This window comes from Microcebus murinus, unplaced genomic scaffold (assembly GCF_040939455.1).
Source record: "Microcebus murinus isolate Inina unplaced genomic scaffold, M.murinus_Inina_mat1.0 scaf003_hap2_Mmur4.0, whole genome shotgun sequence".
Lineage (NCBI taxonomy): Eukaryota > Metazoa > Chordata > Mammalia > Primates > Cheirogaleidae > Microcebus > Microcebus murinus.
In genome coordinates this window covers 687,458-704,753 of record NW_027438949.1, presented here as the reverse complement: position 1 = coordinate 704,753, position 17,296 = coordinate 687,458, and the positions used below count along the sequence as shown (strand labels likewise).

At 41.3% G+C, this 17,296-nt stretch overlaps 2 protein-coding genes across 2 annotated transcripts in view; both read right to left on the bottom strand.

The window, feature by feature from the left end:
• The window catches only part of RENBP (renin binding protein), a 147,047-nt gene extending 133,175 nt beyond the window's left edge, over positions 1-13,872 (bottom strand). The window contains exon 1 of the mRNA XM_012757224.2: positions 13,863-13,872. The gene's annotated coding sequence lies outside the window, so the exon portion shown is untranslated. The remainder of the gene's footprint in view (positions 1-13,862) is intronic.
• The window catches only part of MECP2 (methyl-CpG binding protein 2), a 70,818-nt gene that overhangs the window by 38,167 nt on the left and 15,355 nt on the right, over positions 1-17,296 (bottom strand). The gene's annotated exons all lie outside the window — the stretch shown is intronic.

Sequence of the window (17,296 nt, the reverse complement as noted above, 5' to 3'; positions counted from 1 at the left end):
AAGGGTAGAGAAGAGAAATCTGAGCCTGAGGCCCTGTAACATCACATGGGGAGCAAAGGAAGACTGAGGAATAGATATTCACACACTCACCCAGGACTTCCTGAGGACTCACGGACACAAGACACTGTTCCAGGCACTTGGGCTACATCTGTGAATCAAGTGGATGACTCCAGGGGTGACAAGATAAACACAGTCACATATTCTGCTAGAAGGGGACAAAGAATTGTGGTTTGGAAATAAAAGGGTAGCCAGGGTAGGCCCCACTGAGAAGGTGTACATCAGAGCAGAGACTCAAGGGAGGGAAGAGATTGACTCACATGAATATGGGGTTGAAGAGAGGCACACCAGTCCAGGAAGAGAAGTGACAATCAGCCCGCAGATTTAACAACATGAAGGTCATCACTGGACCTCACAGAGCAGCCTAGCAAAGCTGTGGCAGCAAAGGACTAACTGGTCACGAGAGTGTGGAGAGAGGGACTGGATGGAGTCTTGCTGGTAAAGGGAAGCAGAGGAGCTGGAAGGGTGATAGGGTTGGGAGCAGCAGGCTTCTAGGGTGATGGGAAGGGCCCAGCAGCGAGGGAGGGATCTCTGATGTAGGAGAGCATGGTAAAGGGCTGGAGAGATGCCTCAAAATGGGAGGGAGGGTGGGCGCAGGACATGGGCTCCCTGACAGCAAGAGGGAGGCAGAGCAAGGGGGCAGGTGCTGGCCTGGAGATGTTCTCTTGCGATTGCTTCTGTGCTCTCTACTAACTAAGAACTAAGATATCAGCTCTGAGGAGGTGTGACAGCTGAGAAGGAGGGTGGGAGAGGCAAAGAAAGACTGGGGAATTTCAGTATGTTGGCCAGCTGGGTAGCATAAAATTCACCTGGAATGGATATGAACTTAAAAGGGGATCAGTCTGGGGTCATATTCAGCTCCAAATAAAGCAAGCTTTGGGCAGGCAGATGACTGAATTTTACCAGGACTGGGCTTTGCTTACTGAGTATAACAAAGCAAGAAGTATAACAATGCTAAGGTGGTACATCAGGGAGCAGTAACGACTGACTGTGACATTTAAGCTGGGAAGAAGATGAGCTAAGATACAAGGGAGGCAAGGCCTGAGAAAAGATGAAACCATCAAATGGATTCCAGGTGCCCACAAGGGCAAAGGAGTATTAGAGTTGAGTACTAGAAGCAGTGACCTGGAAACATAGGAGGATTTCTGCTTTTGCAGATGACAAAAAAGATAAAATAATTAGGGCTAAATTTTCTGGCACCAGTACTAGCCACTGCAAAAGTTGCTTGACTTTGAGAAAGAATAAAAAGATGTGGCTAGCCTTCACAGCACATGCATCTTTAAAAAGTTGTCTTTAAGAGCAGAATCATAAGTACTTTCACTTTTTATTAATAATGTTTTGTTTCCATGTCTATAGTCATAGAACAAGGTACAATGGACTCAAGGGAACACCTGATTTTAACCACACAAACTTTCCAGCAAATAAGGAGGGTTGTCCTGTTTATGCCTACTGAACTATGGCAACCAGACAAAAGCATGCATCGTCACTCAAAGCCAGGAATTATATGGACGTTATTGTGAAGACTTTGTAGGACGAGGTAAGGATCTCATTTAAGTGTACTGTGAACTCCTTGAGGCTAAACTACTGTGGTCACGCTATTATATATGGAGTAGGACTGACTGCCACTGCTCATCTGCTTATAGCCTGGAGTCCAGTGAAAACAACTATCCTGAGGGGTCTCCTGGCCTTTCCTTGGGTCCATCTATCCTGGAGATGGATAGGCTTTTACAGTGGGTTCAACATGGCCTCCAAAAGGTACATTACATCTTAATGCCCAGACCCTGTGAATGTGACCTTATTTGGAAGAAGGATCTTTGCTGATGTAATTAAGTGAAGGATCTTGATATGAGATCATTCTGGATTTGTGGTGGGCCCTAATCCATTAACAGGCATCCAGAAAAGAAGAAAGAGAAGACCATGTGAAGACAGAAGCAGAGAATGGAGTAATGTGACCACAAACCAAGGAAAGTCTAGGATTGCCAAGCAGTCACCAGAAGCTGGAAGAGGCAAGGACAGATCCTATGTTAGAGCCTCTAGAAGGAGTACGGCCTAGTGACATCTTGATTTCAGATCTCTGGCCTCCAGCACTATGTGAGAATACACTGCTGTTGGTGTATGCCACCTGGCTTGTGGTACTTGGTTCTGACTATCTGGTAAACTCACCAGATTCTACTTGAACTCTAATTCTCATTAGATTTCTGAACTTTAATGGTCCATGTGGCTTCTACCCTCCCTGTCTTTCCAAAGAGGAAGTGTCTACCCAAAGCCCATCCTCCCATGGCTGCTCTGGATGCCACTCCCCACCCCTCGCCATGCAAAAAACTCTGCTCTTCCAGGTCCTCATCTCCTTCTTGTGCTCCCTCTACTGGGCCATTCCCAGAGGGATGCAAACATGCTCTCATATCCACTCATCTGTAAAAGACCATCATCTTCCCCCACCCATTTTTCTGGTCCTTATCACAGCAAAACTTCTTAAAGAGTTGTCTACACTCAATCTCCACTCCCTTACCTTCCACTCCAATATGGCTTCTGTCGCCATTACCTCTAATTAAGTTCACTATATTATAAGTAGGGTTCTTGCTTGTTTTTAGACATAAATGGAGCATGCTATTCCTGGCTTTAAATGCTTCACTAGAGGATAGCCAACTGTGTACATGCATTTGCCACCTGGCCCTTCAAACCTCAAAAAAATATAAGCACAGACATATTAGGTTATTAAGTATAAAATGTCTGATTTCCTTAAGTACTAAGTTTGACAGTTGATATCTCTGACATTTCACTTTGACACTTCCTGTTTTATTTTTATTGTGAAGGTACATCCTCAGTCTTTCAAATTCATGGTTTGGCTTGTGATTATGTTTCAAAAAGTTTTTTTATGAAGAAGGGAGAGAGGAGGGGATTCAATTTCTTTCTCTTTCTTTTCTTTCTTTTTTTTTTTTTTTTTTTTTGAGACAGTCTCGTTTTGTCGCCCTTGGTAGAGTGCGGTGGCGTCATCATAGCTTATTGCAACCTCAAACTCCTGGGCTCTGTCTCAGCCTCCTGAGTAGCTGGGACTATAGGTGTGCACCATCACACCTGGCTAATTTTTCTATTTTTTAGTAGAGACGGGGTCTCACTCTTGCTCAGGCTGATCTCGAACTCCTGACCTCAGGCAATCCTCCCGCTAGGATTACAGATGTGAGCCACTGTGCCCAGCCTTTTAGAGCAATTTTTGTGAAACCACAGGTAAGTAAAAAATTCATGTTATTTTCAAATATGGGTTCTCTCATGGAACCAATGCAGTGCAGATAGCCCAAAATATCAAAAGTGTTTGGGAAGGATGTGGCTAATGAACACACAGTATGTCAGTGAACCATATGGGTGACCAAGGTGGATAATGATGAGCTGAAATCTATAGTGGAAGTAAACCTATCTCAATGTACACATGAATTAGCAGCAAGGTTTGACATTACTAGTCCAACAATATTGGACCATTTGAAACAAATCAGCAAGGTAAAGGAGCTGGATAGATGGGTACTGCACGAATTAAACGAGCATCAGAAGAGAAATCATCCCAAAGCTTGCCTTTCTTTGATGTCACAACACAAAGGCGAAACATTTCTACACCATATTGTTACACATAATGAAAAATGGATTATTTTTGATAATTGCAAACCTCTGGCACAGTGGTTGGATAAAGACGAAGTGCCAAAACACAGTCCAAAACCAAATATTCATCAAAAAAGCTAATGGTGTCTCATGATCCAGCACTGGTATTATCCACTAAAGCTTCACGAAACCTGGTCAACTGATTACAGATGTCTACCACAGCTAGTCAGATGAAATGATGAGGATGCTTGCAATTAAGCAGCTGAGATTGGTCAATAGAGACCGGCCAATCCTCTTGCAAGACAATGCTTGACCACATGTTGCACAAACAATGCTGCTCAAACTACAAAGGCTGGACGTGGAAACTCTGTCATGCACTATATTCACCAGACCTTGCACCAACTGACTACCACTTCTTCCAGGCTTTGGACTACTTCTTGCAAGGAAAAATATTCAATTCTTAACAAATTGTGGAAAAGACCTTTCTCGATTTTATCGCCACTCACTCTCCAGGATTCTTTGCTGCTGGCATAAACAAGTTACCTTATTAAGATGGCAAAACTACGTCGACAGTTTAGGCACATACTTTAATTGTACTGCTTCTTGTTTGAGATTTAATAAACTAAACTTTTGATTCGAAATCGAACATTTCATATTAAAGGAAGAAACTTTAGACACAATAGCAGGAGGAGACTTACAAATAGATATGTTTAGCAAATTTCTAGATGCTGGAAGCAGGCAGGAACATGCTGACTAATGGAATAGAGTAGAATTATACTATGAAGGAACTATGAAGAAGACCCGTGTACCTGTCAGAATTCCAAAGAGGCTCTCAGACCAGATCAGACCAGGGGGCAAGCAGTGTCCCTCAAAATCTCATTTGCATACAAATCACCCAAGGGGACTTGTTGACTGCCAATCCTGATCCAGAAGGTTTGGAGCAGATCACCTCCAACAAGCTCCCAGGTGAGGCTGATGCTATTGGGACTGGTCAGCAGAGCACATCTGGAATGACATGGCGCCACTTCCTTCCTCAGGCAAGATTTCAAAGGGTCTTTTCTAAATCAATGTATAGAACCTTCCCTTCCTCTCCACCAAGGCTCCTGATGTAGTTGGTGGCAGCCCAAGGGACGCCCACCTCTTTCTGGCCTCTGTGAGTCCCTATGGTGGGAATGACCCCTATTATCTTTCCCCTAAAGCAGAGTCTGCCTACCAACCTGCCCTGTCTCCCCACAGATCTTTTCTTCCAAACCGCACTCTGCAGGAAACAGGTGATCTCACCACAGCATGCCAGCTATCCAGGCTTCCTCTCTCCAACCCTAACGATTCTCCAGGGCTAGGGGAACAGAACCAGCATTATGGAAGAGACCAATTCTGTCCCTAGAGGAAACAGATAATATCCTCAGAGAAATCCTAGAAGACAATAAAGCCATAAAATCAAAACAGAAACATCCATAAATAAGAAAGAAACAGACAATAAAAGAGCTCAGAGATTAAAAATGGGTTACAAATACCAAACAACACATGCACAGGTTTTTCAGAGTGGCGTGGTTTCCAATAAGAAAAGACTAAAAAGGACCCAAACATCCATTCATAGGGAGCTGTCCAACTAAAGCATGTTTTATCTATATAATGGAGACTGTGCAATGGGAACAACAACAACAACAAAAACGAGGAAGAGCTCCACACCAGCATAAAAAGGGAGGATCTCTATGCTGACAATGGCAGGGGTGGAGGTGGGGGGGTTTGTAATCTCTAGCATAGATTAAGTGAAAGCAAAATAAAAACAAGATGTGGTACAGTATATCCAGCACACTAATTTTCTGTATAAGAAAGATGGGGAAATAATACATATATTAGCTTATTTTTACAAAAGGAAACATTAGAAAGATGAAGGGAAATAGGACCAAGGGGATAGAGATGGAAATGCAACTTGTCCAAGTAAATCTTTCTTTCTTTTTTTTAAAAATAGAGATGGGGGTGGGGGGACTCGCTATGTTGCCCAAGCTGGTCTCAAACTGCTAGGCTCACGTGATCCTCCTGCCTCAGCCTCCTCAGTAGTATGGCATTGTTTACAATGAGAAAATATTCTGACTACAGGCATCTGCCACCATACCCAGCCTGGTTTTTTTTTTTTTTTTGAGACAGAGTCTCGCTTTGTTGTCCAGGCTAGAGTGAGTGCCGTGGCGTCAGCCTAGCTCACAGCAACCTCAAACTCCTGGGCTCGAGCGATCCTTCTGCCTCAGCCTCCCGAGTAGCTGGGACTACAGGCATGAGCCACCAGGCCCGGCTAATTTTTTATATATATATATATCAGTTGGCCAATTAATTTCTTTCTATTTATAGTAGAGACGGGGTCTCGGTCTTGCTCAGGCTGGGTTTTTTTTTTTTTTTTTTTTCCCCCACCTCCAAATCACAGGCTGGTTTTGAACTCCTGACCTCTAGCAATCCGCCCGCCTCGGCCTCCCAGAGAGCTAGGATTACAGGCGTGAGCCACCGCGCCCGGCCCCCAGCCTGTTTTATTAGATTCAACAGGTATCAAATTGTACTTCAACAAATATATCAGCATAAAACATATAAAAGAATTGTGAAAAACATACATGTTGTTTATGTGCATACAGGCAATTAATATAAAGAATCACTACTGCACTATAACTTTTTGTTAACCCACAATTAACTAAACAAAAGCTGGGTGAAGTAGCAATTTCCCATATTAAATTAGGCTTGACTTTTGAATCAATGAAATACTTTATATAATCCAAAAATAAAGAGGGGAAAAAGCAAACCACAAAACAGAAAACAAATAAATCTAACTGGATATCAAATTGATAACACAGACAAGAATTATTTCAAGTGACTTTACTTTTTCCAACATATTAAAGAGAAAAATTTCAAACATACAGAAAAACCGAAAACATTGTACAAAAAACAGCCATATACTCATCCAGAGTCAACCGTTATCATTCATCCATCCATCAATCCAATCTGATGTGTTTAAAAGTTCACATGCCAGCACACTTTATCCCCAAACACTTCTGCATGCATATCATTAACTAGGAGTTGAAAGTTCATTTTCATTTTTTTTCTTACATAAAATTTACATCCAGTGAAATGCACAAATCTTTCTTTGAGACAAGGTCTCACTCTATTACCTGGCCTGGAGTGCAGTGGTGTCATCGTAGCTCACTACAATCGCAAACTCCTGAACTCAAGTGATCCTCCTGCCTCAGCCTACCAAGTAGCTGAGACTACAGGTGCACACTATCATGCCTGGCTAATTTTCCTATTTTTTGTAGAAACGGGGGTCTTACTCTTGTTCAGGCTGGTCTTGAACTCTTGGCCTCAAGCAATCCTCCTACCTTGGCCTCCCAAAGTGCTAGGATTACAGGTATGAGCCACCATGCCTGGCTGAAATGCATACATTTTAAGTGTACCATCTTATGAGTTTTGTCAAGTGCATGCAGCTGTGTAACCCAAACTCCTAACAAGATAAAAGACATCACTATATGCTGGCGTGGTGGCTCACATCTGTAATCCCAGCACTTTGCGGGGCTGAGGCAGGAGGATCTCTTGAAGCCAGCCTCAAGACCAACCTCGGCAACATAGTGAGACCCTGTCTCTACAAAAATTAAAAAAAAATAAAAAACATTGCTGGGCATGGTGGCACACACCTGTAGCCCTAGCTACTTGGGAGGCTGAGGCAGGAGAATCACTTTGTTTGAGCCTACAAGTTCAAGGCTGTGGTAAGGTATGATTTTGCCACTGGACTTCAGCCTGGGTGGCAGAGCAAGATCCTGTTTTTTTTTCTCTCTCTCTCTCTCTCTCTTTTTTTTTGAGACAGAGTCTCACTATGTTGCCCGGGCTAGAGTGCCATGGCGTCAGCCTAGCTCACAGCAACCTCAAACTCCTAGGCTCAAGCGATCCTCCTGCCATGATCTTTGATCCTCCTCAAGCGATACATGCCACCACAGTGGCTAATTTTTAAATCTTTTTTTGTAGAGACAGGGTCTCACTATGTTGCCCAGGATGGTCTTGAACTCCTGGGCTCAAGTGATCCTCCTGCCCTGGTCTCCCAAAGTGCTGGGATTACAGGCATAAGCCACCTTGCCTTGTGGATACATACTTTTTTTATATTAGTATTGCCATTCCAGTTTTCCTATGGTTACTGTTTGCATTGTACATCTTTTCCCATTCTATTATTTTCAACCCAGCTATGTCTCAATATTAAAACTGTGTATCTTATAGGCAACATATAGTTGGGTCTCACTTTTTAATCCAGTCTACAATCTCTGCCTTTTAAATGAAATGCTTAGTCTGTTTATACTTAATGTAATTGTTGACATGAATGGATTTAGGGCTACTGATTTGTTCTTTCATTACAGAAATATTTTCTTTTATGTCCTTATAATACATCTGGGTTTGGGTCACCTTGGGATAAATCTCCATTGATTGCCTTTTCTCTTGAACAAGGGTAGGCAAAGTATGGCCTACTGGCCAAATCTGACTCACTGCCTGTTTTTATTTTTTTACCCAGCCCCTCACTGGCTGTTTGTTTTTTTTTTTTTTTTTGAGACAGAGTCTCACTTTATTGCCCAGGCTAGAGTGAGTGCCGTGGCGTCAGTCTAGCTCACAGCAACCTCAAACTCCTGGCTCAAGCAATCCTCCTGCCTCAGCCTCCCAAGTAGCTGGGACTACAGGCATTCGCCACCATGCCCGGCTAATTTTTTGTATATATATATTAGTTGGCCAATTAATTTCTTTCTATTTATAGTAGAGACGGGGTCTCGCTCTTGCTCAGACTGGTTTCGAACTCCTGACCTCGAGCAATCCACCCGCCTCGGCCTCCCAGAGAGCTAGGATTACAGGCGTGAGCCACCGCGTCACTGGCTGTTTTGTAAATAAAGTTTTACTTTGAACACAGCAATACCCATTTATTTACATATTGTCTATGGCTCCTTTCGCACAAGAGCAGAATTGTGCAGCTGCAACAAGGACCGTGTGGCTCACAAAACCTAAAATAGTTATTGTTTATGGAAAAAAAAATGTGCTGACCCCTGCTCTTGAGTAAAGGTCACATTTTTCTGTTTCTTTAAATGTGCAGACATTGTGAATGATACACTGTCAGACTTTAGATTCTGTTATGTTCCAATGAAGAGTTCTGATTTTTTATTTTATTCTAGCAGGCAGTTAACTTTGCTGAATTTGAACTCCAAACTCAATCTTCCCTATAGTGGGTAGCAGCTGAAATCTCTGTTCAGTTCTTTTGCCTCAGCTGGAGTCAGCAGAGTTTATATGAAGAATTTGGGCCACTTGCCTGTGGGCTGTTTTCCAGGATTTCTCCCCTCAGTTTCCAGCTGTTGTGCTTGTTCTGTACTGTCTTTTGACTCCTCAACCCAAAACTGCAGATTTCTATACAAGTCTTAGCCTCCCTGCACCAGCACTGACTGAGACTCCTTTCAGGTAAAAAGCCACTACAAACAGGAAATTCACCCAATGCAGTTTCCATCTAAGTATCAACTTCCCTACAGTTTATGTCTGCTTTTAGTCACTCTCCAGTGCCTTTAAATGGCTGTCATTCATTCATTCATTCATTCATTTAGAGACAGGGTCTTGCTCTGTCAACCAGGCTGGAATACAGTGGTGTGATCACAGCTCACTGCAGTCTCGAACTCCTGGGCTCAAGCGATCCTCCTGCCTCAACCTCCCAAGTAGCTAGGACTTCAGGTGTGTGCCACCATGCCTGGCTAATTTTTAAAATTATTTTGCAGAGATGGGGTCTCACCATGTTGTCCAGGTTGGTCTTGAACTCCTGGGCTCAAGAGACCCTCCCAAGGGACTTGGATTACAGATGTGACCACTGTACCTGGCTTGTTTTTTTTATTTTTGTTCAGAATTTTTAACTATCTGCAAGAGGTGTAGTCCAAAATGAGCTACCTCACCACTACCAGAAGTGAACCTTCCAGATGACTTCTGAATAAAATAATCTTGATTTTACATCCTTAGTAAGATATATCCTAAGGACAGAAAGAAATCTTAAGCCTCATTCAGTGCTTTTATTGTTAATAGTAATACTGATATTATAAATTTTGTAATTTTATGTGTATTACAAGATAAAGCAAGTAAGTAACTATGTTAATGTTATTAGGAATCATTTTCAGTGTAAGAAAAATATAAGGGTAAAAGTTAAAAAAGAAATCTGCAATATTAAATTGCCATTGAAGATACTATTATGTATTCATGACTTTTAAAAAATTCAATATATTTTCTAGCCAATGAAAGTGCCTAGATGCAATATCACCCCAATAAGAACGAGCACATCTAACATCCACACCTTGGATTCTAAATACCATTTTCCACCAAAAAGAACCAGAGCTCCTTGGAACCTGTTCTGGGACAGGATAAGCACAATTAGGATGGAATATCTTGTGCGAGAAAATAAGAAATCACTCAAGGACTAATTAATGAGGGTGTGCCAAGAGAACAAGAACCAGCATGAAGGGACTCTCACTGACCAAATTTGGAATGATCTGATCACAAAAGAATAATGACTGTAGTTGAATTGTAAACCATTTAATAAATAAAACTCCATGAGGCCACACTGACATGAAAAGGGAAAAAAATAAAAAACAACAGCAGCAAATATTTTGCCACCATTTGTGGTGACTATTATATCAACTCCTTACTCTGAAATTTAGTAATTAAAAGCAAAGATTAAGCATCTATATCAATACTATCTTTTTTTTTTTTTTTTGAGACAGTCTCACTTTTGTTGCCCAGGCTAGAGTGAGTGCGGTGGCGTCAGCCTAGCTCACAGCAACCTCAAACTCCTGGGCTCAAGCGATCCTCCTGCCTCAGCCTCCCGAGTAGCTGGGACTACAGGCATGCACCACCATGCCCAGCTAATTTTTTGTATATATACTTTTAGTTGGTCAATTAATTTCTTTCTATTTTTAGTAGAGACGGGGTCTCGCTCAGGCTGGTTTCGAACTCCCGACCTTGAGCAATCCACCCGCCTCGGCCTCCCAGAGTGCTAGGATTACAGGCGTGAGCCACCGCGCCCGGCCTCATACTATCTTTTTTTATTTTTTATTTTTTGAGACAAGAGTCTCACTTTGTTGCCCGGACTAGAGTGCCGTGGCATCAACCTAGCTCACAGCAACTCCTGGGCTCAAGTGATCCTTCTGTCTCAGCCTCCCAAGTAGCTGGGACTACAGGTATGTGCCCCCATGCCCGGTTAATTAATTTTTTCTATATATTTTCTATATATAGAAATATCTATATTTCTATATATTTTCTATAAATATATTCTATATATTTTTAGTTGGCCAATTAATTTGTTTCTATTTTTAGTAGAGACAGGGTCTCACTCTTGCTCAGGCTGGTTTCAAACTCCTGACCTTAAGCAATCTTCCTGCCTCGGCCTCCCAGAGTGCTAGGATTATAGGCGTGAGCCACCACGCCTGGACCACACTGTCTTTTTAGGAGGAAATAACAGTTCCTCCCTACTTGATGAGGAAAAATTCTTTATAGAGGAATGCCAATATTAAATGTAGAAGAGATGACAGAATTAGAAAACCCATCATTTTACAACCCCCAATGTAATAATGGATTCCGGCAAGTACCATCAATGAATGCTAAAAACATCAAATGAATGGCTGTTGGGCAACAGGATATTGCATGATGCCAAAGCAGCACATCACATATTATTTATCAATATAACAGAAAAACTATATATCTATAATTGGAGATTTGGCAGTCACCTACTTCTTTAAGTAGTAAAACGTAGCATCACAAACCACAGGATAACTAGCTATTAGGTGCCTTCTGAGCTGATGCTATATGACATACACAGTATTATCTAAGAAATATTCTTGCCCAAAATGTTGAACCTAAGCAAGCCTGCAGACCTAACTTCTCATTTAGGAGAAAGATATCTAAAATGTGGGCCAACCAGATATGGTGGAGTATGCCTGTAGTCCCAGCTACTTGGGAGGCTAAGGTGGGAGGATCACTTGAGGCCAGGAATCTGTGGCCAGCCTGGGCAACATAGTGAGACTATGTCTCCAAAAAAAAATAAAACTTAAAATGTGGGCCTTCTAGAAGACAACTGGGCTGATGGCTTCAAAAACGCAATGTCACAGGTGAACTGGAGGTGGGGAGGCTGTTCTTGTTAAAAAGATACAAAGGAGGCATATTCAAATGTAACGCATAAATCTTAATTGCTTTGTAGCCTCCTCATGGAACAGCTATAAGAGATATTTGGGGGAAATTTGAATTTAGAGTGGGTATCTGATAATATTAGAGAATTACTGTTAAAGATTTTTTTTTTTTTGAGACAAGGTTTTGCTATGTTGCCCAGCCTGGTCTTAAACTCCTGGGTTCAAGTGTTCCTCCCTACTCAACCTTCTGAGTAGCTGGGACCATAGGTGCATGTCACTGGTGCCTTCCTTACTATTAATTTTTAAAGATGTGATTGGGGTACTGTACTTATATTAGAAAATGCTCTTATTTTGAGGAGATATATGCTGAAGTACTTATGGGTGAAATGTCATGATATCTGTGAATTCCTTTCAAATGGTCAGCATAAAGGTATAAAAATGCACCCTAGTACTTTGGGAGGCACAGGCAGGAGGACTGTTTGAGGCCAGGAGTTTGAGACAATCCTGGGCAACATAGTGAGACCCTATCTCTACAAAAAATAAAAAAAAAACTAGCCAGGCATGGTAGCATGTGCCTGTAGTCCCAGCTACTCTGGAGGCTGAGGCAGGAGGATCACCTGAGCCCAGGAGTTTGAGGTTACAGTGAGTTGTGATCATGCCATTGCACTTTAGCCTGGGCAACAGAGTGAGAACTTGTCTCAAACAAACAAACAAACAACCTCAAACCCCAAAATGCACTCTATCTATACAGACCAGGCAAATACGTCAAAATGTCAACAATTGTCAAATCTAGGCAGTGGGCACACAGGCTTCACAGTAAGTTAGAAAAAAAAGTTTGGCCAAAAAAAAATAAAGTCCAGATTTTCCAACATTCAGAGCAAAAAAAATCCCCAATAAATGGAAAATATGAGACAAGGCTGAAATACAGAACCAATACAGGAGGTCCAAAATTAAACAGCTAGTCCTCATAGAGAAAATGAAAAGATGGAAGTTAGTATTTAAAAAAAAAAAAAAAGAGTTGACAATAGACAAAAGTATTCTCATTGAATGACCCCAGTACAACAAATGAAAGACACTAAAGAAAAAGAGAAGATCCTAAAAATCTTCCAGGGAAGGAAAGAAAAAAGAAGGCCACCTACAAAAGAACCATAATCAGATTGACATCAGGCATGTTTTTCATTCATAATTCTGCATACTAGAAGACAATGGAAAAAATGCCTCCAAAGTTAGCAGGGAAAATGACTTTCAACTTGAAATCCTAAACTCAGCCAATAAGGTATAAGAGCAGAAGAAAGGCATTTTAGACACGCAATGACTCAGAAGACCTATCTGTTGTTACAATGCTTTTGGCTACAAGGAGCAGAAAAGTCAACTCAAGCAAGCTTATTCAGTAAGAAAGTTTATTTTCTCACATAACTGATAGCCCAGAGCTAGGGCAGGCTCCAGCCACAGTGCAATCATCAGCTAAGCAAGAGCATCAAGACCCAGGACCTTCCCATCTCTCTGCTCCACCTTCCTTGGTGAGTAAGCATTATCATCAGGCTTGATCCTACAGTCTGAGGTTACAAAAGAGCTGCCAGCAGCACCTTCCTTATTTACTCCAGTGAGAGAAAGTCTTCCCTGAATGTATCATTAAAGACCTTCCCTTCAGTCTGAGTGGACCAACTCAGATCATACGTCTAGCACATTAACCGCCCTGTAAGTTGTATTTAACTCACACTAGTTTTCAGTCTGGGGCCTCGTGAAGCATATGTAACTCATGGAACTATTTTTCAAGTTGCATATAACTCATGCACAGGAAACAATAAAAAACAAAAACATTTGTCATCAAATTAGAAAGGATCATTTTGTTTTTGAAGTTTTTATTCTATTTTTGTAATAAAACACTGTGGCCCCAAGAAAAAAATTTTTTTTTCTATGCGGCAGTCAATGTATCCCTCGACAGCTGACAAGGGAATGCAATGTGCGGAACAACTTAAGGATCCTTTCTAAAGTTGGATAATATCAGGGTTCATTAGGAATGGTGTAAGAGGAAATGGATATGGGGTACAGTTTTTCCCCCATGTACCCTATCTTAGCAAGTTATTTACCAATGCAGTCCAGAAAATGAGGGAGTAAGCCAAGTAAAAGATACAGGGTCTAGGATGCAGTGGCTCTAACTCAAGAGCTCAATGAGGGGAAGATCCAGGTACCAATTGTGTGCAACCTTAAAGAGCAAATATTTGTCCAGATTGCAGGAGGAGGAAAGAGCTCAGAGAGGAAGGCCTGGGGGGAGGGAACCGCATGACTAAGAGGAGTTTACAACACAATCAAAGAATATTAAAGAAAAGAGAAAGGCAATCAGAAACAGTGGGGAAAAAACAAAGAGCTATACAGGAAAGCCAAGGTTTGAATATGAAGCAGATTAAATCCTAGCAAGGATTTTATGCAGGTGATAGAGTCTAAGAAAAGAGAATCCATTTGACCTTGATTGGTCATTCTCCTTTGAGTGATACAGACCTATAAAAAAGGAAATGTAACCCTGGCATTCATTAATTACTTGGCCTTGCCAAGAACAATATTCACATATGTGTAATAATGTAAATGACGCTGACTGATTTTCCACCTTTAGAATTAACCTATGACTTGGCTCTGGTTGCTGGGCAGAAAATAAATGTTAATGATTGTAAGAATGGATATGGTCAAGTATAGCTTTTAGGAGGCAGAAGTTGGGGAGGGAAGGTAGACAGGCAAGCAGGGTTATTAATGTCCTTCATCTTATACAGAGGGGAACGGCCATATGGACTAAAGTTGATAGAACAAGAAACATTGTTACACAAAGTTACAGAAATGTAAATATGAATCTCAATGTGGAGAGGTAATATAAGCTAAGCCATCCTCTATCATTTCATAGAGTTAATTCCCTAAAGTTGGCAAAGCAAGAAAGATGTATTTAATATAAGTATATGATTTAATTTTGAATGCAACCATCAAAGGAACTAGAAGCAGAAACAGTTAAAAACTGACATCTCTGGGTCAGGGAACAGGAAGGGGAAGGGATATAGACTATTGTTTTCATCATAACCTCTTTTGTTATATCTCTGACTTGTTACCAAGTAGTTATAATAGCTTGATAAAAATTCAAAGCCCAAACAATCTTACCCTTTAATTTCCTATTGCTCTGATGTTAATGTTCAAAATCATGCATGATCCAGCCCCTGCTGCCCTGACTGCCCCCTACTTTTTTTTCTTTGCCCCCCCACTTTTGTTCAACTCTCAGCTAAACACAAAGTTCATCTTTGGTGCTACATCCTTAGGTAAGGCCTTCTTAACCCTCCCAAGACTGACTTGTTCCCCATTACATAGTAATCCATCACTTAACGATGGGGATACATTCTAAGAAATGTATCATTAGTCAATTTTGTCATTTCATAAACATCATAGAGTATACTTAAAACAAATCTAGATGGTGTAGCCTACTACACACCTAGGCTATATGGTACATCCTATTGCTTCTAGGCTACAAACCTGTATAGCAGGTGACTATACTGAATACTATAGGCAACTGTAACACAATAAGGATTTGTGTATATAAACATATAAAAGGTACAGTAAAAATGATATATTATATAATCCTATGGCATCATCATCACATATGCAGTCCCACATTGACCAAAACATCCTTGTGTAGCGCATGACTGTATAAGATCATAGTGAGCCCCATCGCTATACTTGTCTGAGCATTTGAGTACTTGTGTAATTATTTATTTACTTTATTTTACTTCATTTATTTATTTTTTTGAGACAGAGTCTCACTCTGTCACCCCGGCTGGAGTACAGTGGTGTCATCATAGCTCACTGCAACCTCAAACTCCTGGATTCAAGTGATCCTCCTGACTCAGCCTCCTGAGCAGCTGGAATTACAGGCATATGGCATTGCACTCAGTTAATTTTTCTATTTTTAGTAGAGGTGCTCTTGCTCAGGCTGGTCTCAAACTCCTAAGCACAAGTGATCCTCCTACCTCAGCCTCCCACAGCGCTAGGATTACAGGCATGAGCCACCATGCCCGGCCTTGTGTAGTTATTTAAAATCTGTCTCTGCCACCAAACTCCTTGAGGAAAGGTATCAAATATGTCTAGGTCACCCTACCTCTTGCCTAACATAGGGCCTGGAGTACAGTAGATACCTCATGCCATTGTGGAATGAATGGACGGCAGCCTGATGTACTGCATATCCTTCAGCATGGAGCAGGACTGGAACTCAGTACTTAAACTGACCTGAATTGGCCAGATGAAAAAGATACTAAATGTGGAATAATTCTATCATTTAGAATTGAGTGTCAGTATAACAAACAGACCTATGAAACATATAGTATTTCACAGGATGTCAGTGAAGAAGCTGTTCAATATGTCATCCAGAGTCTTGTTGCATCCATCTGAGAGTTGTTTTGTGGCTTGGACTGGGGTACTGGCAGTGGAGATGGTGAGAAATGGTTGGCCTCACAGGACTTGCTGAGAGATTAGAGGATGGTAAGAGGAAAAGAGCAGACTCAAGGATGGCTCCTAGAGACCAAGAATTTTGGATTGAATAATTGGGTGGATGTTAATGCTGTTTACTGAAACAGAGAAAACGGGAAGAGGAGTAGGTTTGAAGGGGAAAAGAAATCCAAGAGTTCTGTTAAAATTTGAGATGCCTATGAGCAACTCAAGTAGATGCTGAAGAGGCCTTCAAATGTGGAGCTCAAGAGAGAGGTCTGAGATACAAAAACAGAGTTGGCACCATCAGCATGCAGACATATCATCATTCAGAGTGATGAAAACACAGAAACAATGGAAATGTCCCTTAACTAAATCAAGGTGTAACCATATAATGTTATTTGGTTATTAAAAATGATGCTATAAAATATTATTCAGATGTTATTTATCTCTAGATGGTAGATTTATGGACAATTTTTACTTTTCTTCTTTCTATATTTTACATTACTTTTATAATAAAATGCAGTTAAGTTATTTTCATTCTAGGGAAAAGATATAAATCCATTTTTATTGACACATATCTACAACACATCATCGAGGAAAAAAGTTACAACAGCACATATTATATGATCCCATTCATCTAAAACAGTATGTGTGCATCCACAAAGGCAGATAAGGAAGACTCTAGAAGGATGTTTAAAATGCCAACAGCAAGGCCGGGCGCGGTGGCTCACGCCTGTAATCCTAGCACTCTGGGAGGCCGAGGCGGGTGGATTGCTCATGGTCAGGAGTTCGAAACCAGCCTGAGCAAGTGTGAGACCCCGTCTCTACTATAAATAGAAAGAAAATTAACTGGCCAACTAATATATATAGAAAAAAAAATTAGCCGGGCATAGTGGCGCATGCCTGTAGTCCCAGCTACTTGGGAGGCTGAGGCAGCAGGATTGCTTGAACCCAGGAGTTTGAGGTTGCTGTGAGCCAGGCTGACGCCACGGCACTCACTCTAGCCTGGGCAACAAATGAGACTCTGTCTCAAA